Source organism: Alligator mississippiensis, chromosome 3, assembly GCF_030867095.1.
Source record: "Alligator mississippiensis isolate rAllMis1 chromosome 3, rAllMis1, whole genome shotgun sequence".
Classification (NCBI taxonomy): domain Eukaryota; kingdom Metazoa; phylum Chordata; order Crocodylia; family Alligatoridae; genus Alligator; species Alligator mississippiensis.
In genome coordinates this window covers 99,904,124-99,925,070 of record NC_081826.1, presented here as the reverse complement: position 1 = coordinate 99,925,070, position 20,947 = coordinate 99,904,124, and the positions used below count along the sequence as shown (strand labels likewise).

The window sequence follows — 20,947 nt, the reverse complement described above, 5'->3', positions numbered from 1 at the left end:
AAATTACAGGGATGCATAGAGGTAACTTTTACTTCAACCATTTCAGTACACAATCTCTAGGATTGCTGTCTCTCCTAAAATTTGAATACATGCCTCTTGAGACAGTGAAATTAACCTTTCATATATTGTGAGATCTCTAGTGGGTGTGTGTTCCTGGGCTGGAAGGTGAAGGGAATCCTAATTCCTTCCTTTGTCTCCCAATTAAAATTATGACACAAGGATTTATGAGGTACTTCAGCATTTTTTTTTTCTCAGTTTTGTAATGCTGCCTGTGTGTTTTAGTTGCAGCCATCTCCCAGTACCCCAGTCACTACCCTCTTATATTAAATGACTGCCATGGATATTTTTTCTATTTTTTTTTTTTGGTTCAGCCACTGAACTGAAATGAATTTGTGCGTCTGTGTTTCATGCTGAAATAAACTGGAAATGTGTTTTAGGAGGAACAAAAAATGTCACTTGACTAAAAACAAAATGTTCTGGCATCATGTTGGATTCTGTAGCAATGAAAAGACAATGGACATGTGTAGATGAAACAGGGGCCCTAAATTGAAGTGATTGGTTTTAAAATACATCGCTTCAGTTTAGGGCTAATTAAACCCCCATGTCATGCACACACCCCACTGAATTACCTGCCCCTCCAGCAGGGAAGAGAGGACAAGCTGCTGCTGGGCGGAGCGGTCCATGGGCTGCAGTGGGGGGCTGGTGCTTCCCTCAGTGGCAGCTGCACCTCTCCCACCCCCAGGTGGCACCCATCCACAGGCACCCGGCTCAGAGGGTCCCAGGGCTCACCGCAGCCACAGAGGGAAGCACCAGGCCCCTGCGCAGCTCAGGCAAGCAGGCAGGCTCCAGGGAGGAGAAAAAAAAATCAGGTTTGCCACTTTTCTTGGGTGGAGCTGTTTTCCCAGGCTGCTGCCAGGCTGCCTGCAGGGCTTTCTGCAGAACCATGCAGCTGCACGGAGCTCAGTGCTTTGCTCCATGGCTGTAGGGGCAGCAAACTAAAACTCCCCAAGGGAGCTTTAGTTTTCTGCACCCCAAGTCATTTAAGGTGCATTACACTTCTGAATTTCCTAAAGTGGCTGGAATTAATGCACAATACGCTGCCGAGGCGTGCAAGCACCAACACCATTAAAGCGATGCAAAAGCATTTAGCCCACTTTAAAATGTCGTATGCACATGCCTCTCATTTTGTTGACATACAGCCAATGGTATTAAAGGTCTAGACCTCAGCACCATTCACTAGGTAGAGCAGAGAAGTTAGTGGCAGAATAGAGGAGTTGGCAGTCACAATATTTCTGATGATATTGTATTGCACAGTGACATTATCACTTTTGCCCAATAATCCCCTAGCATTTAGTCAGGTTCAGTTTTCTCCCCTGTCTGGAAGGGGTTTAAATCCACATTTTCTACTTTTTACAAAAGTGCCTAAACTACCACACTAGAGAATATTATGGAGCAAATATTCTTAATCTCTCTTTTTGAGAGTGATACTTTGTAATAGAATAATTAATCTGATTAATTCGTTGGACCAGAGACAAGAATCCAGGTATCTCAGCTGTCAGGGAAATTCTCCATGCATGCACCAGGTAACACAGCCATATCAACACAACTCCTACCTAAGTATAGATTTTGAATTCCTTTGCTTTGCATTTGATAAAATTGAACTGAAATGTGTTGTTTCAAATCAAAATAATATAGTTGTTGTACCTGAAATGAAACATTCTGGCCTCTCTCTCTGGCTTAAAGAGAATCAAAACTTTCTTTTTTCCTTTTTTTGTTTACTTTGACCATTGAAATGAAAAAAAAAATTGGTTTTACAGCACCTATGAATGAAAAGTTCCACCACTTTCAGAAAGCATACAATAACTTTTCAAAATGTATGGCAGAGAAAAGATTCTCTTGTAGTTAAGACCCAGGTCTGGACGTCAGAAGTTCTGAAGTATGGGAACCAAAGGGTGCATACGCACATACTAAGTTGAGTTACTTAAGTCACCTTAAGTTAAGCCACACTGAAGTGTGCAGCTCCTTGACATAGAGGCAACCATCTTGTGAGCTAAGTCCACTTAAGTAATGTGACTCAAGGTAATACACCTCAGAAGTGTATTATCTTGTGCAGCATTTAAGTCAACTCTGCTCCATGTACGTGTTTACATGCTGATAGTTAAGTTTACTTTAAAAAAAAGTTAAGTTGTCTTAACTGTCAGAAAGTTAGTATGTGTATACACACCCAAAATGTCCACTGATTTCCACTTCTTCAAATTGTGAGTGCTTATTTGGAGTCACCTACAATGGATGACTTCACTGTTTTCAGTAGTTTGCAAGAGACACAGGAAATAAAGATTCATCAAATCTGCTATCTTAGGCAGCCTCATCTTACTAACCTTTTCATACACTTAGTTGCGCGGGCCAGGCCCCAATCCCGCCTTCGTCGCCATGTACGGCGGTGATTCCGATCCTATTCTTGCCGCCACGTGCGAGCCGAGGGCGAACCAGGGCAAACCGGACCCATCTTCGTTGCACACGGGCTGTGGCCAGCAGCCCAGGCACGCGGGGCTGGAGAGAACCGCGGGGCGGTTTAGCGCACGCAAGTTAGAATTAGCTACGGAGGCGTAATGGTTGATTGAAAAGATTGTTTACTTACACCCAAAGATGGTATTGGTGTAGGCTGGATAGGTTTCCAGGCACAGCTCCCGCTTGGATCCTCACTAGAGGAACACGACAAATCGATTGCTCCCACAGAGTTTGCTAGGCTCCGCGGGTCCGGTTCGGTTGGGTTCGAAAAGTTTCCCCGGAGTTACTCAGGCTCCGCGGGTCCAAAGTTACAGGAAAGGGATATGTTTAGGATTGCGCTCGGCAACGGGGAGAGGCAAGAAGCTAAAGCTCCATAGGCTCGGTTCTATTGCTTCTATTGCCTGCTTAGGGGAGGCGTGTTGGGTCCGCGAGGGTCCGCAGCGCTTGGAGATCTTCACACAGAATCTCTCTCGTCCTCCCTCCTCCGACTTGGGCAGAAACTACCCAAGCCTTTTGTACGGCTAGCAAGCCAATCGCTGGCCGCCACGTGTGACTACATTAGGAATTGGCCAATAATGTGGCGCAAATCCTAATACAAATGGCGGGAACTTCTTTACAGCGTGTATCACTACGATACAAAAGAGATGCACACTGCAAAGAAGCTATAATCTGGCGGGAAATCCCCCGCTGCACCAGAGTTCTCTCTTGCAGCAGAGAACTCTACCGTGCAAAGAAAGCGACAAATTGGCAGGATAATAATTTAGCGGTGCCGAAGCGCACACACAAACAAAAAATCACAACTTTGGGTTGTGACATTAGTGAGTTCTATCTATTGGTTACATGATTTCTTTTAATTTCTGGACTAAATTTATTCATGGACAGTTCATACTAATTTGTTTTTGTGCCAACAGTGTCCTTTAGTTTCAATAGCTCTCCCCTCCCTGTCTCTCTCTCTCTCTATCTCTGTGGTGTTTACCTTCCTAATGCATTATCTGAGAGGAAATATAATTGCTATCAGCCTTTGTTTTGCAAGACTAAACAAGACAAGTTCTTTTAGACTCTCCTCTTTAAATAGCATCTTTTCCCCCCTGCTAATCCTAGTAGCTCTTCCCTTGCAGCTTGAATTCGTCTGTCATGTACGTAGATGACACAAATTATCCATAGTATTCCAGATGATATTGCAGCAGCGCCCTGCACAATTATATTAACACATCCCTAGCATTGCTGGAAATAGCTTGGCTGTTCATATTTATGGAAATGCCTTGACCATCAGATCATTTTAATCTTTTCAAAACGACATCACAGTCATCCTGGAATTGATTAACAAACCCAGGTTTCTCCATTCCTCTTCTGCTTCTAACTAATGAACCTCCAAAAAAGAGAGCTGTCTAATATGCTGGCCTTTTTTGCCATCTGTTTCTTCCCTCCTCTCCCCCTGCCCCACAACAACATTACTTTTATGGGAAATCCTATTCTGTTATTTCCTGACAATCTTTCCAGAACAGATCCAGAGTTTGCAATCAAAGGCATTTCTTATTTGACCAGGATCCTCAGCCTGCTTTCATCTACCCCCCATGATTAAAATGACATTTACTGAAAATGTAATTTGAACAATAAAGCTTGAATTAGCATTAAGTGATTTCAATACTTCACCAAATTAATAGTACCTTTTATTTTTTTATAATATATCCTACGATAGAGGAAAAATAATTTCATCAGAAAAGACTGGTTTCCATCTGTAAAAACAAGTTCCACTAAAGTCCTATGGATTCTTGCCCTCCTGACCTGTTCAGTAATGAGGTGACCCAATTATAAAAGGAAGACAGGGTGAAGGAAGGTGAACATTCAGATATTGTCTTTAATAATAAAACAATTGCCTTCCAATGTTCCTTTTGTTCCTGCTTTCCTGAGCAGAAGAGAATCTCAGGGAACATCAGACTGCTCCCACATACAGAAAACTTGCAAAAGGAGTCAGCAATGGTTGTATGGAGCCCTTTTTTACTGATCTGCAGACAATTTTGGCTTGTAAGGGTTTTTGTAACAGATACTGCAGGCCAACTGTAGATCTCAAACAAAAAAAGCATAGAACCGATATACAGTTATACAACTGCATTTATTGGATTTGAACTCAGCAGGTAATATGTCCAGCTAAATAGGCTGTAACAGTCAAATGACATTTGAAATATTGTTTATTCTGCTTATCGAATAGGACAGGGAACACCCACCTATCCAGACTGGTATGCTATGGATACATTCTGAGTCTAAAATTGCTTTTTTGCTGAGGGTTTTTTTTTTTAAAGGTGTCTAGAGGCAGTTTTTGTTTTGTGTTTATGGTTGTCCCCCTTATATATTATTCACTTCTAAAGTTTTCTTGTAAAGACTGTTGACAGACTTGTCATATGTTTTGTTCTCTAAGTATTGTGTAAACAAAGTGCTTGTTCACCATTCCATTGAAGAGTACAAGCCTTTTGTTTTATCCTTTGGAAAAAAAACTCAGCATGTCTACTGCCTTTCTAGGAGGTTTCAGTGTACAAAATGAATTGTGCAAGTACCTCAAGTTATATTGGGTTATGCAGTGACTTGGCAGCTGATTCAAGACTCAGACTGCTCAAAATGGACTTGTCCATCAAATAAAAATACTTTATTTCTTTTCTTTATGTAGCTGCTGATGCAGAGGAAATTGGAACATTAAATCTCCACACACCATAAGGTGTATAATTTACACGCCGGACAAAGAAACACTTAATCTACAACAGCAGCTCAAAGTCTTATAAAACAGGGGTGCTCAACCCCTGGCCCATGGGCCAGATTCAGCCTCCAGTGCCCTGTCATCCAGCAGGGCTTCCCCAAGGATCTGTAATAGTCTTGTCAATGCAGGGCGCAATTCCACAGCACAAGGGCAGTGTGGGACCCCAGAGACCAATCCTAGCTGGGAAGAGCCAATGCAGGGCCTGGGGACCTGATCCCAGTGTGAGGAGGTGGCAGAGAACCTGATCTGGCCTGCAAACTGGTCCCATGCCATGCATCTGGCTGGCAGGGCCAAAAACATAAACACCACTGTTATAAATAAAATAAAATAAATTAAATTAAAATAATTAAATAGGTTTTGATAGTATATCTAAAATATTGTTTTATTTCTAAATTTCCATGTAATGCTGTTCTAAGATTTAATGCTTCACAGATTTAGAAGCAAGTTGGTCATCAGCAGTGTGCACACATTGTCTTTGGAACCATTGGTAACCTGCAGTAGATACAAATACATTCTAAGGTTCTTAACCTTATTATATCTAAGTTTTCTATTTAGTGGTGCTTCAGAAAGCTTGTCAACTCTTTATATAAACCAATAGGCAGGTTATAGACAGCTTAGTTTAATGACTACATTGAGTACTTGTAGTCGGGGCCTTCCTGCCACCTACTATTCTTGTTGCTGTCTTTCTCACTCACCTGCTACACTTTATTGAGAAGAAAGAGATCTTGTGAAAAGAGCTTGACAGCTGCTAGCATGGTAGAGAGGTGTAGGTATTCTGGCCACCACCACAGGGCTCCACCTTCCCTACACCCTGTCCAGTCCCAACTGGTGTCCACTTAGTGTGATCCTAGTCAGTCGAGCCTCTCTTCCCCAGGCATGAGGGCCAATAACTCTGCTTATTTTCCTACTGGGTACATCCTCCCCCAGTTTCTCCAGACAAGGGTTATCTTTTTTCTCCCTGCCTTCTCAGGCACAAAGGGAACACCCTGGTCTGGGTCTCATATTTACATGAATATCCTTGTCTAGGATCTTTGTCTCCCCTGTAACAGTCCTGACTGGGAACCGGGTCACCATCAATTCTAAATCTGGGTAAGTCCCTGGCCCTCCGGCCTCTTCCCTCTGATATTAAGTATCCAAGTTTTCACTCTAACAGTCCTTTTCCTAGGCATTTGGGATTGTTGCCTATTTAGCTTGTCCCATCACCCCTCCCCAGGTTCATACTCCCAGATGGCTCACCACATCTAGTGGTCCATCAAGGTGCATTTGAACCTGTCTTGCTCAACTGGCATTTCCTTAGTCTGTATGAATCCTCCATGCCTCTGCACAGATTCTCAGCAGCTCCCTCTCACTGCCTCTCTCTCTCCCCTCTCCAGGGCAAAACCCACTGCCAGTTGCCTCTTCAACAAGTTCTTGTGGTTGGTGGCCAATCAGCGATGGCTCCAGTGGAGGACCCCTCTGTCACTGGAATCCTCCTCTCAGTATCTGACATCATTGGGCCACAAAAAAGTGAGATGGGCTTGCCTCCAGTAAGTAAGTTTCCCTTCTCCTCTAGCCCTTGGAACAGGGGCCATGGGCAGTCCCCTGTTACAAGTACTAATTCTGGCTCTGCTTGCTAATCACGTTTTGGCTTCAGAGGATATATATACACTTTTGTGTCTGTTTTCCCATCTGGAAAATCAAAATACTAATAATTAATTACCTGACAAGAACTGTTCAGCAAATGTTTATGCTTTGAATGTGCTGGGCCAGATTGTGTCCCACAGCTTCCACCTATGTTCACCACAGTAGTAGTGGTGGAGCTGTCTCAGAAAGTTTTATAAGCAGGGATCCTGGTTTTCCCTGATAAAAAAATGCCAAATTCTCTGCTAAAAAACCCAAAATCTGTGATTAAAATTAACCACCCCAATGGCTCCTCTGGCCCTGCTGGTGCACCCCACAGCCCTCACAGCCTTGCTGGTGCCCCTTGCCCCCCACCCACAGCCTCTGTTCTCCCATCCCTGCTGGAGGGGGCCCCCAGCTGCCAGGGCTACAGATCTGGGTCTGCAGTCCCCTGCTGCCACTCTCCCCTGCTGTGGGCTTGGGCAGGCCAACCACCTGCCACTGCACACACTTCATGGGGGGGAGGGCACCCATGCCCCCAGATCTGTACATGGGGCAGACTCAAGCTCCCACCCTGCTTCCACCCCGCATGGCCTCTGGAGCCCAGTAGGCATGACCCGGCACAGCTGGGGACAATGGGACCACATGGGGATTTCCTCACTGCTGCTCACCCTGCCCCCTCATTGCCCTGGTGATGTGCCTCCTGTCCTGGCCACTGCTTTGAGGGGTGCAGCCCACACCACTGCCCTCACTGCCACCCCATGCTCAGTAGGTGCATCACCAGGACAATGGAGGGGAGGAGGAGAGCAGCAACAAGGAGATCCCTCCCATGTCTCTGCTGCTGTCTGCCATGCCAGGCCACACCCACCAGGCTCCAGAGGCCCCAGGGGAGTGAATCAGGGTGGCAGGGAACAGCAGTTAGCAGCTTTACTACACAGCTATTCCCTGCCACCCTGCTTCCCTCCCCTGGGGCCTATGGACCCTGGCAGACATGACCCAGTCTGGCAGGCAGCAGCAGAGTCACACAGGGATCTCCCCACCTATGCTCACTCCACACCCCCCACCACTGCCCCAGTGACATACCTCCTGCATGCAGGACTGCAGTGAGAGCAGTGGTGTGGGGCTGCACGCCACAAAGCAGTGTCAGGTGCTGGAGGTGCATCACCAGGGCAGCAGGGGGGGAGGGGCAGTGGCGAGGAGATGCCCACATGGCCCCGCTGTTCCCAGCTGTGCTCGGTCATGCTCACCAGGCTTTAGAGACCCCTTGGGAAGGAAGCAGGGTGGAAGACTGAGCCTGCAGCCTGTGCCTGTCCTGGGTACAGATCTGGGGGCCAGGGGTCCCCTGTGTCCTCTGAGAGTGCACATGGTAGTGCAGAGCTGGCCCTCCCCCTCCTCCAGATAAGCCACCCACCCAGCCTGCTCCCCACTGGGGCCCTACAGCCGCACATTGTGGCCCTTGGCCCCAAGCCCCACCCAACTGGTCAGCAGTCTCAGCCTTGCCCAGCTCCCTTCCCCCACCACTTACCTACTGAAGCTGCCCTGCAGGATGCCTGGGGCCATGTGCATGTCCATGCACATGGTGAACCCTGTGTCTCCACCTTCCTCCTGATTCCTCCCAGATTCCTGCAGGCTGGAACTCTGCTAGCCTGCAGGGAGCTCATTGAAAAATGGCAAAATCCATAGGTTTCTTTTGTAAAATGAGAAATCTGCATTTGCCTCTGGTAAAAGGCAAAATCCATTGTTTACTCAATTTTTCCATGAGGAACGTAAAACCCAGATCCCTGTTGATAAGACCCCTTGATTGTGAGGAACAGTCTGCCCTAGCCCTGATGAAAGGTAGAGTCACTGAAGGACTGTTGTTACTTAGTCACTAGCATGGGATAGATATAGCACATAGGACATTAATCCAATTATTCATAGGAGAAGGCAGAATCTATTGTGCCAGCCAATTCATTGAGTTGAAGTCCTTCTCTTCCAAAGTCCATTATGGGAATGTAGCTTCCTCTTTAAGAAATAATACTGTGGATATCTCTTACTTTGAAATAGTCCACTGACAAGAAAAAGAATGTGTAGGCCACATTTATACAAAACTAATTGCTTCCTAGGTAAAAGTTCAACACTATTATCTGGAGAAAAAAAACTGTAACAGAGTCATGTATCTACAAGCCATTCTTACATAGCCAGAGGTATAACTAACACAGCAAGAGTTTTATGCAAAACTTCACATGTCAGGATGGGCCAATATATATATATATTTTTTCCTGTTTCATGGCAAAAACCCCTTTCAATATGCCCTTAGATGGCAAAAGTATTCTTGTTATTTTTGACACCTAAGAAAACTATTTTGAAACTAGCAAAACAGTTATGTCCCCTGCCCATCTAGCCTTGTATTATAGTCCTATATGTTCTAAACCCCACTCACCCTAAAGGCATGCAAAATATCAAAGTAGAGTTATAAGGAATCAGATTGAAGTATGTTCAAAGGAAAAGACCTCAGAGTTGTAGGCAGCAAACTATAAAACCCTTGAGGCTTCCTCTATTTCTTGAACTACAAATGCTTGGGGGTCTACATTTCTAGAAGAAGAAAATCAGGAATCCACTTAAGATGAAAAATTTCTTCCTCCTACACTACAAATCTTGTTTTTTGATCTCAACTTCAGCTATTAGGACACTAACTAAGATGTTGCTTGCACCCTATATAAGGCAATGGGGCAAAATTAGTCCAAGTATAAGATGATGCAAATCCATTCAAGTATTCACTTGCCCAGAGACTAAATCCAGTGTAGCACCTGCTACTAGAGCAATTCAGATAAGACTAGAGTTAGGAGTTAAATAGTTTTTCAGTTCTGGCATTTCTGTCTAATTTCCCATTCCAAGACATCATTATGAAAACTGCAAAGAGTGAAATAGGTTGTTTTTTCCTAGAACCTTTTCTATGCTGAAATCTCAAACAATAAATTAATAATAGATTTTTTTTCGCAGCGGTTTTTAATTTATCCACAAAGGACACTAAGGTTGGGGGTAAATACAAAGTCTGTTCAAAAAGTATTGAGACTGAACATGTATTTGTGGTACAAAGTATTGAGTGGGGGCATGGCTTTCCTGAACATGTCTGGGCATGTTAGTACTCCTCTGGACAGGTTTGCAGCTCATGGTGTTTCCCCAGTTTTCTCTGGCCAGTGGTTGAAGTAAGATTGTTTGTGTCCTGCATACCTGTTTGTTATGTCAGTGTCCAGAACAACATGTGTGCATTTGAATTACTTAAAATGGCACTTGGTGATTGTTAGGGTGACAATATTTGGATCTTGGGGAGCACTGGATTTGCAGCTGAATAATAAAGGCTTTACCTGTGGCCTAGCAAAAGCTGTTAATCACAAGGCAGAATGATAGCTAAGCCAGCCATTTGCTTATGCTAAGTAACCATCTTAATTGTGTCAATCATTTTTCTGAAAAAACAGCAAGTGAGTCTGTGTAAGCCTGCGTGCTGTGAATGAGGTGAAGCTTTAGGAATGTGGAAGATGGTATAATGTGGGACAGGAAAACAGACTGGAATGTAAAAAACAACACATAACTGGTAACAGAATCCGAGATGAACATATGCAAAAAGGTGAATGGTGATTGGTGAAGAAGCCTCCAGAAGCTTCCAGGTTTTGGTCAAAGTCCGCCCATTGACCAAAGAAGTAAAGTCAAGGTTTTAGACATGTGCTCATAGCAAAAAGACACACAAATGAATGAAATGCATAGGCAATTCCATGTTAATGAAACAAACAGTAAACAGAGGCATAACTTGAGATTGGAGGAGATATGGGCAGAACAAAGGAGGAGTGAGGGTGAAATAAGTGTTAACGAGCATGAACTAAGGTGTATAAAATGTGAAATAACTATTGTTCAAAGCAAGTCCCTGGTTTGTTGTTTTTTTGGGACCTGTTCCGAAGCTGTCTCCATTCGGAATAAAGCTGTTGCAAGCAATGTGTGCTGGTGTTTGCTCCCTACTTGCTCTGGCTAATGAATAACAGGGTCCATGAGCAATTGCATCATTGTCTCCCTAGTTGTTGGGCGCTGCATGGAGTCGGGGTCTAACAGTGATGACACTGGTTGGGGGCGCAGATGTTTTTTTCCTCCATCCTCCTGGTTACAGGTCATGGGCTGAGGAGGGAGAGACAGATCAAGGTAGTCAATCAAAGACTGCAGCACTGGTGTCAACATGAAGGCTTCACCTTCCACGATCACAGTCCACTCTTTGGTGAGAGAGGCAGCAGTCTGCTGGGAAGAGATGGACTCCACCTCACTTCACTGGGGAGGCAGCTCTACTCAGCCATGATGGCTGACCTGCTCAACCAGGCTTTAAACTAAGCCCACCAGGGGGTGGGTGGACAACCACCAAAGCAAGCCGACTAGGCAATAGCTACAGAACCAACTCAAGGGATTCCACTCCTACCCCAGCCCTGGAACGGTGTCCTCCTGGGAATGTGAGGAAGCCTAGGGCTCCCAATAGGATGCCTATGTGTCTGTACACCAATGTCAGGAGCTTGGGGAACAAACAGGAGGAACTGGTCCTCCTATTAAACAAGATTCATAGATGTTAGGGTTGGAAGGGACCTCAATAGATCATCGAGTCCGACCCCCTGCATAGGCAGGAAAGAGTGCTGGGTCTAGATGACCCCAGCTAGATGCTTATCTAACCTCCTCTTGAAGACCCCCAGGGTAGGGGAGAGCACCACCTCCCTTGGGAGCCCGTTCCAGACCTTGGCCACTCTAACTGTGAAGAAGTTCTTCCTAATGTCCAGTCTAAATCTGCTCTCTGCTAGCTTGTGGCCATTATTTCTTGTAACACCTGGGGGCGCCTTGGTGAATAAATCCTCACCAATTCCCTTCTGTGCCCCCGTGATGAACTTATAGGTAGCTACAAGGTCGCCTCTCAACCTTCTCTTGCGGAGGCTGAAGAGGTCCAGGTTCTCTAGTCTCTCCTCATAGGGCTTGGTCTGCAAGCCCTTAACCATACGAGTGGCCCTTCTCTGGACCCTCTCCAGGTTATCTGCATCCCTCTTGAATTGCGGCGCCCAGAATTGCACGCAGTACTCCAACGGCGGTCTGACCAGCACCCGATAGAGGGGAAGTATCACCACTTTGGACCTATTCGTCATGCATCTGCTGATGCACGATAGTGCCATTAGCTTTTCTGATGACTTCGTCACACTGCCGACTCATGTTCTTCTTGGAGTCCACTAGGACTCCAAGATCCCTTTCCACTTCTGTGCCACCCAGCAGGTCATTCCCTAGGCTGTAGGTGTGCTGGACATTTTTCCTCCCTAGGTGCAGCACTTTGCATTTCTCCTTGTTGAACTGCATTCTGTTGTTTTCTGCCCACTTGTCCAACCTGTCCAGGTCTGCTTGCAGCTGTTCCCTGCCCTCTGGTGTGTCCACTTCTCCCCATAGCTTTGTGTCATCTGCAAACTTGGACAGAGTACATTTCACTCCCTCGTCCAAGTCGCTGATGAAGACATTAAAGAGTATCGGTCCAAGGACCGAGCCAAGGACCAACCATAGAAAGACTATAAGAAAGACCGACAAGAAAGACTATAATTTCATAGGGACAACGGAGACCTGGTAGGACTCCATCTATGACTCCATCTATGACTGGGCCACAGATATAAATGGCTATACCTTGAATAAGAGAGATCATGCAGATAAAAGAGGTGGAGGTGTAGCTCTCTCTGTCAAGGATAGCTACACATCCCTGCAAGCTGACATTGGCACCCAAGGAGGGTGACTCGAAACCCTCTGGGTTAAAATGCATGGGGAACATAGCACAGGGGACATAACGGTAAAAGTCTACTATAGACCCCCTAACCAAGAACAAGAGATTGACCAGGAATTCACCGGGAACTGGCTGAGGCTACATGCTGTCAGTGCATGGTTGTCACGGGAGACTTCAACTACCCAGACATCTCATGGGAAGAGCACTCAGCCAAATCTGAATAGTCACAAAGCTTCCTCATGTGCATGGATGAACTCTATCTGACCCAAGAAGTCTATGGACTCACAAGAAGTAAAGCGCTGCTGGACCTGGTACTAGCTAAAAGGGATGATGTATTCAGCAACCTAAAGATCAAAGGAAAGCTGGGAGACAGTGACCATGAGCTGATCACTTTTACTATCTATTGCAAAGCTGGCAAATCAGTCAGCAATGCAGAAGTTCTCAACTTTAGGAAAGTTGACTTTGATAATTTCAGGAGGCTTGCTGTCGAGGTACTAAGGGAACAAGAGTCAGCAGAGAGAGGAGTCCAAGAGGAGTGGTCACTCCTTAAGGGAGCAATTCTGGAGGCACAAGAGATGTCCATCCCATCTTGGAGGAAAGGTAGAAAAAGGGCACAACAACCCCCTTGGCTCAGCAGAGAACTTATGGACCTCTTACACCAAAAAGGAGAGGCTTATAAAGGATGGAAGATAGGAATCACCACAAAGGAGGATTGCTTTGCACTGGTCTGTACCAGTAGGGAGTGAACCAGGAAAGCCAAGGCTACAACCGAACTCCACCTGGCTACACATATCAAGGACAATAAAAAGTCCTTTTTTAAATATGTGGGGAGTCAGAAGAAAAGCAAGGGTAACATTGGACCCCTGCTAAACTGCTAAACTGACAAGTGACCCCTGCTAAACTGACAACCGACTGCCAGGAAAAAGCTAACCTGCTTAATGGGTACTTTGTGTCAGTTTTTCATCAATCCCAAGGGTCCGCCTTGCCTAGCAAGATGTGGAACAGCCAGGGGGAGGGTGAAATTATACCCAGCATTGGTGTAGACCTTGTAAAGGAACACCTTGAGGCTGGACACCTTCAAGTCAAACAGATTGCACCCCAGAGTACTTAAGGAGTTGGCTGGAGTCATAGACCAAGCACTGGCCATGATTTTCAAAAACTCTTGGTGCTCAAGTGAATTACCTGAAGATTGAAAGAAGGCCAGTGTGGTGCCCATCTTCAAGAAAGGGAGGAAAGTAGATCTGGGGAAATACAGGCTAATCAGCTTGACCTCAATCCCTGGAAAGATTCTGGAAAAAATCAGAGTCCATTCTTAACAAGCTGGCTGATGGCAACATCCTGAGGGACAGCCAGCATCGGTTTGTTGCAGGTAGGTCTTGCCTGACCAATCTCATCTCCTTCTATGACCAGGTGACATAGCACTTAAGGAAGGGAGAAGAGATTGACGTCATATATCTGGACTTCAAAAAAGCCTTTGATCTGGTGTCTCATGATCTCCTCTTGGAAAAAATTGGCCAACTGTGGTCTTGGCTACATCACAGTCTGATGGCTGGAGAATAGGCTCTGAGGTCGGACGTAGAGAGTGGTGGTCAATGAAAGTGAATCATCATGGAGCTCTATGACCAGTGGTGTCCCCCAAGGCTCTGTCCTTGGACCTGTTCTCTTCAACACCTTTATCAACAAAGTGGATACAGGTGTCAGAAGTGGACTTGCCAAGTTTGCCGATGACACCAAACTTCTGGGTAGAGAGTCTACTCTGGAAGATAGGCCGGTGATCCAGGCTGACTTGGATAGGCTGAAAAAGTGGGCGGATACAAACTTCAATACTTTCAATACTGACAAATGTAAGGTGCTCCACCTTGGGGAAAAAAATCCCTCAGCATGCTAATAGGCTTGGCAGTGCTATGTTCACTAGCACCATGGCTGAAAGGGACTTGGGGGTCACAACTGACCCCAAGATGAACATGAGCCACCAATATGATATCACAGCTGGTAAAGCAAACCAAACTGTAGCTTGCATCTATAGATAATTCTCAAGTAAATCTCAGGATGTCATCCTCCCACTGTACTTGGCCTTGGCGAGGCCTCAGCTGGAGTACTGCACCCAATTCTGGGCTCCACAATTCAGGAAGGATGTGGAAAATCTTGAGAGAGTCCAGATGAGAGCCATGCACATGATCAGAGGGCAGGGAAATAGGCCTTATGAAGAGAGGCTGAGAGCAATGGGACTCTTCAGGCTGGAAAAGCACAGGCTCAGGGGAGACCCAGTGGCAACCTATAAGTACATCAGGGTGTGCATCAGGATCTGGGAGAATGTCTGTTCACCAGAGCGCCCCCTGGGATGTCAAAGACCAATGGTCACAAACTCCTCCAAGACCGTCTTAGGCTGGGCATAAGGAAAAATGTCTTTACTGTCCGAGCCCACAAGGTCTGGAATAGGCTCCCTCTAGAGGTGGTGCAAGCACCTACTCTGGACTCCTTTAAGAAATGTTTGGATACTTATCTTGCTGGGATCCTTTGACCCCAGCTGACTTCCTGCCCTTGGGGCAGGGGGCTGGACTCGATGATCTCCTGAGGTCCCTTCCAGCCCTAATGTTTATGAAATCTATGAATCTATGAGCCGTGCAAGAGTTCTTGAGTGGTATCATCGGTTTAAAGAAGGACGATCATCAGTCGAAAATGATGAGCAGTCCAGACGCCCTTCAACATCACAAAATGATGAAAATGTGGCAGCGGTTCACAGTTTGGTTCAAAATGATAGGCGACTGACTATCTGAGAGAGAGCAGAAGTTGGAATTTCTCTTGGTTCATGTCATTCAATTCTAACCAGCAATTTGGGAGAAATGACCAGAAAAATGACCAGAAAACTGGGTGTCCAACTCTTGGATGCTTCACCACGACAACGCGCCTGCCCCCTCAGCACAGCTTGTGAAGCAATTTTTAGCCAAATTTTAGCCAAACACCATATCCCACAAGTGCCGCAGCCTCCATATTCACCTGATATGGCCCCATGCAACCTTTTTCTCTTCCCTTAACTAATAAAAACCTGGAAAGGAAGAAGATGTTGTGATGTGGAAACCATTAAACAAAATGCAACTGAGCAGCTTTTAGCAATTCCACAAATTGCTTATCAGAGGTGCTTCCAACAGTGGCACAAACATTGGGAGAAGTGTGTGGCTGCTGAAGGAGCATACTTTAACAGAGGTTGATCCAAACCCCCTGTAAATAAACTTTGTTTCCTATAGCATCAGTCTCGATACTTTTTGAACAGCCCTTGTAAGCATCACTCTATCTATTTCAATCTTATGTCAGTTCATATATATTAAGGATCTGTCCCAGTTTCTGTTGTAACACGTTATGGTCTCTTGAGCTTTCAAAACAACGTGAAGTAACAAGGGAGATTAATTCACAAGTCTCAGTACTGTGTCCCCAAGGTGACAATGTTCAGTGCTACCTACATATGAGACCTGACTATGAAGCCATTTGTTCATTTAAGCTGTCCGGTTCACTTCAACTGGACCTATACTGGCTGGATTTATAGCTATACAATGAGGCATGTGATTGTGCCAGCTGCAATCAGTAGCCTGAAGTACATGTATAGGAAAGCATTACCATGTTCTCCACAGTGTGTTTGTAATGTCACTTTGAGGACTCTTGACCATTTTGTTCCTATGCATTATAGATGGTAATCAATGTTCATAAGCTGCAGTTTGGAAAAGTATCCCCTATGTATATTGGGTGCCTCCTATGTATATTGAGAGACAGAAAGGATTATTCTGTACACTTTGATTTAGTACCCTTGAAGTCAGGAGATAACTTTATACAGACACTTATTCCATTGAGATTCTGATTTTATTTTCCCTGACTCTTATCTAACCGAGTCCGCTTTTTGTCATCTTTTATCTAATTAAAAGAAAACTGTATTTTAGGGAAAGATATAAAATTCATTTGCAAGGAATGAAGGAATGAGATATTTTTTTTAAATTGTGTTGTACACGACATTTAAATACCATTCTAAATGTACTTCCTTTGGCTTATGTTATCTATCTTCTTTGATATTTTTCAGGAATAAAAGCTGTAACAGTCAGCAAAACTACAAAGGAAAAAATAACAAAAAGTTATACTGCTAAGTGTACTGCTAGAAAACAGATGCTTTTGAAGTTTCCGTGACTTTTGACAAGCCTTTAAGATGTTAAACAACTGTAAATTCTCTGTTTTCTATGTGCACTGCCTGAGTAGCAACACACTGGGATTTTCATTATGGGATATAGTTGCTTACCTAACAAACTCTCTGCTCCACAAAATTAATTGTAACACAAGAATGGGCTAATAACTGTGCTAGTATCACTACTCTAGATCAAGCTAAGTTGGCTCTTCCAGTTAAGATAGTTTTCAGAAAGTATCATAATTTAGAACAGTGCAGGTAAGCCCCTAAAAGCTTTTACTTCTCTTCTGAGCTTTTAGGGCACTCATATTTACCTTGCATTATTTTAAAATATTCTTGTTCTATCTGCTATATAGTAACTAGGCTATTTATAGAGTGCATAAACAAAATCCAATTGCTAAGTCTACCTGATTTCTTTTTTCAGAGAGGAAGGGAATACAGCCACATAGTATCCCACAGGCAGGACTGCAAATTCAGTTAATTTATTGATTCATCTGATATAACATTAGCTTTTCCACTTTACCTGTTTTGGTTTTTTTGCCCATAGGTGTTCCAAAATAACTAATTTCCTTAAAGCTAGATAATCTCTAGTTACTGGAATATACCACATTGCTACCAGGATACCATTTCAATATTACTTATAGAAGTACATTATTGAAGTCTGAAAACATCAATACCAGTTAAGGCTTTGATATCTTCTTTGGATATATTGGTGTAAGACAAAATTTTGAGAAGGGACCTTTTATAGGGAGGTTTCTGGTACTGTTTCATGAACTAGGTAGACTACTTATACAACAGGTAAAACTGTCTCAAGGATTCAAAACATACTCACTGCTGTGTTCACAGGGCAGTCATAGGTTGGAAATTGGATTTGGTCCATTCTTGGTATTAGTTCCTTTTGATTTCACAGTATAAAATATTATTGATGCTGCAAAGAAGGAGCTTTGATAAATATACCAAAAAGTGTAGATCAATAGTTCTTTTGCAGAAAGCTACCTGGAAAAATAGAATATAGAGAATCAATTGTCCCTTAGTTGTGTTAGCTTTCTCCTCTTCATCCTTCAAAAACGTGACAGTAAGGAATAGCAAGAGCTGCTGCTGCTGCTGACACTTTAGCTGCAAGGTAACTTGTACTCATTTGGAGTATTTTTATTGCCAATTTATTTGTGTGTGTTTGTATGTTGAATGCTTGATGACAGATAGAGAAATGCAATGGCTTTCCGTAAGAAAGAGAAATGGGAATAAACCATTCCCCTGTGCTCCATATAGTGGACCTGATAGCAACCATAGCAAAGATATAAAGTGACAAAACTAGGGATGTTTATGCATCTCAAAAAAATTACCAACAGCACTGAGAAAGTGTAACATAGCTCATATTTTCTGACTGCAATCTCCCATTCAATAGCCAATTTTCCAGGTTAGCAGGACACTAACATAGGTCACCCATGGACTGACTTCCTACGTTGTGGGTGTGTCTACACATCGCCATACAGTGACATTGCTATGGTGATGTGCATTGGTATTTCTCTTTGGAAGTGGTTGGTTACAGAAGCTGGTTGGAAGCCAGTAGTTACTGTGCCGTGCGTACAACACACAGTTAGATTTCGGTGCTATGAAGCCATAGCAGTGCACTATAACGGGGGAGGACGCTGCAATGGTGACACAGCTGCTGATCACACGTAGACCCACATGATTGCTACATCACTGTAGTGTGCCATATGGTGATTTTTTAAAACTTTAATAAATTTGCTTTTAAATGCCATTTACATTGTTTCTATCATACCTACAACCTAAGTTATTAAAGTTTAAAAGTGCACAAGGACTTTATGAAGACCCTGTATTAGCATGGGAATAAATTCTGAGTTCCCTATAACCAGCTAATCATTTTGCATTTGTGTCTCTCTCCCTACTTTATCAATTGAAGATTGAAGATGTGATCAATTGAAGATGTGATCCCATTAAATCTGGCATCTTTAGAGCCCCTCCCCCCACTCCCACCTCATTTTTTTTTTTAGTTCAAGCTTCTAAAGTATCTGGTTTTAATTGGAGGTATCATGTTTGGTCCTTGATGTTGGCCAAGAAGATGACTATCAGGTGTATACATCATACAAAGCACAGAAGGCTTTACATCTACTTTCAAAGAGAAAGCACAATGTCTTGCATGAATGATGGGTGCTCCCGATGGCTGGTGGGGCACAGCAGCAGTGGGAGCATGGTGGTGGCAGTGCGATCATGGTGGTGGTAAGCAGGGAAGCTCCCACAGACCCGCTGGTGCTTTTGGCAGTGGGGGGAGGTTGGCAAGCACCGACCAGGGGTTGGTGACCACCCGGAGACACTGCTGACAGCGGCAGAGGTGGCCACTGAGGATCGCAGACCACCTGCAGGTGCTGCCAGCTGTGTCAGCAGCAGGATGGTGAGCAGCAACCACCCGGTGGTGCCTTTTTGTAGGGGGTGCACTGCCATGCTCAGGGAGTGCACATGCACCCATGGGCACCCCCTACACATCTCTCCTGATGTTATGCACTGATATTTTGCATGGAAAATAGTAGGAAGTATATAATGATGAAGATCTGATCATGCTTGTTAGTCTGTCAAGGGCAAAAGGTAGGATCCTGTACATAAGAGACTCAGAAACAGGAACATAAAAATATTGTTTCCTTTTGAGAAACTTATGCTGCCACAAGTTTTGTCTGTTGGTGTTAATTCCTTTTATTATTCAAGTTATATAATTCTTTATAACTCTGCTGTCTATACTAATGCTTCTCATGGTTCAGATATGCTATTGGCTAAAATTTAAGACTAGGCAAGTCCATACTCCACTGAATATAGCAAAAGAGTTTTTAGATCACTGAACCTCTATTTATAACATCTGTACACTACAGAGAAGACTGAATTTCCTCCAAAATATATCAAATTATTTTAATTACTCAATGTAATCCCATTATCTTTATGCAACTCACACCCCCCCCCCCCCCGTTCTTTTCTATGCCTCACCTACTATAAAAGATATACAAAAATGGAACAATACATTCTGCTGGTATCTTTCAGACATGTTATTTTTATATTATTCAAAAAATCTTAAATTACTGGATTTTCTCATAGAATTGATCTCCACCCAGTTCAGTCCATCCAAGCCAGGTTCCTGCAATAGGTTTCTTGCCTGAGGATTCTGTTGTTAGATGTTTTGATTATAAAGGGGAAAAGCTGTTGCTAGTCAGAAATGCAACAAATTCAAAATCAAATGGGCATTAGAATATTCTCTGTTCATCACATAGAAAGCAAAGATCCCTCTGCGCTTAAACGATTTGATAAGGATTGGCCCTTTGACAAAATGATGTGAAGAGATTATCTGGGATTTGCTTTGTGATGAAAGTTTGTCTAATGACTAAGTTATTGAATGGTTCACAGTAGCATTTAGCACTGATAATGGCTTTAGATACTGAATTACTTAGATAAGAGAGAGAGAATACCACCATAACTGTTTCCAAATACTGTCTGAAACTTTTATTTTGTGATTCTGCATCATTCATTATGATGTATAACAATGTAGTAAAAAATTGTCCAGTTCAGTATAAAAGGTCCTAATACTACATTGCCTTATAATATTAAATAAGAAATAGCATACTATTAAAAAATGGAATTGTTTCCTGTTCCTAAAGCTCTCATTCACAAATGTTAGCTTGTTATCAGTATTTTGGTGTCTGCAAGGTTTAAAGGAAGCTAAACATCATTATAAAAATATTTATGAATTCATTGTCATTGTTGTCTTTAAAATATATGCATCAGCAAGTGCTGTAAGCATTTGATCTGACTGGATTCAGTGCAGGCAGTGCTTTAATAGAGATACAAACCTTGGGGCACATTGAATATTCCAGAATGAAGCTCCCTTTAGAGCATTCAAAGCAGTTTTTGAAGGTCACAAGTAAACAACATGAAGAATTAACCTACATACATAGGCAGAAATTATAGCTGCTTCTGACCTGTATTTTACACACATATATAGCAAATATGTTGTAGAGATATAAAGGAAATCAGGTTACTATTTTTCCCCTCAGCCCCTTTTATTCGATTAGAATTTCTTGATTCTTATTTATCCCTGTGCAAGGCTTTGTCTGGAAGTCAGCTACCTCTTTCATTATGACAGTTGAAAGAATAGACAGGATGTGGA

The 20,947-nt window shown here is 43.7% G+C and overlaps 1 long non-coding RNA gene across 1 annotated transcript in view; it reads right to left on the bottom strand.

Moving 5' to 3' along the window:
- The window catches only part of LOC109283898 (uncharacterized), a 35,479-nt gene extending 17,730 nt beyond the window's left edge, over positions 1 to 17,749 (bottom strand). Inside the window, exon 1 of the long non-coding RNA XR_002091220.2 lies at positions 17,612 to 17,749. This is a non-coding gene — a long non-coding RNA (uncharacterized LOC109283898). The remainder of the gene's footprint in view (positions 1 to 17,611) is intronic.
- Positions 17,750 to 20,947: the final 3,198 nt, after the last annotated feature.